Source organism: Penaeus monodon, chromosome 27 (genome assembly GCF_015228065.2).
Source record: "Penaeus monodon isolate SGIC_2016 chromosome 27, NSTDA_Pmon_1, whole genome shotgun sequence".
Taxonomy (NCBI): domain Eukaryota; kingdom Metazoa; phylum Arthropoda; class Malacostraca; order Decapoda; family Penaeidae; genus Penaeus; species Penaeus monodon.
The window spans coordinates 26,475,525-26,475,830 of NC_051412.1; the positions used below are offsets into that span (position 1 = coordinate 26,475,525).

At 65.0% G+C, this 306-nt stretch overlaps 1 protein-coding gene across 1 annotated transcript in view; it reads left to right on the plus strand.

Moving 5' to 3' along the window:
- Positions 1-306, plus strand: part of LOC119590737 (broad-complex core protein isoforms 1/2/3/4/5-like) — a gene marked incomplete at its 5' end in the record, with an annotated part of 63,013 nt that overhangs the window by 20,199 nt on the left and 42,508 nt on the right.

The window sequence follows — 306 nt, forward strand, 5'->3', positions numbered from 1 at the left end:
TCGGCGCAGGACGACGGCGGCGCGGTCCACTGCCGCTTCTGCGGCAAGGCCTTTCACGGCAGATATGCCAAGTACAACCTCAAGCGCCACCTCATGATCCACCGTGGCGAGAAGCCCTTCGTGTGCCCGTATTGCCCGCACCGCGCGAACCAGAAGGGCAACCTCAAGTACCACATTTTGTCGGTGCACCCCGGGCGGGCCGCCGCGCAGGGGGCCCCCGCCGACCAGGCCGACCTCGGCCCCAAGCACGAGAATTTCGCTTCCAGTTAGGCCTGTGGCTCTTGTTGACCTGATGCTTAGCTCTGC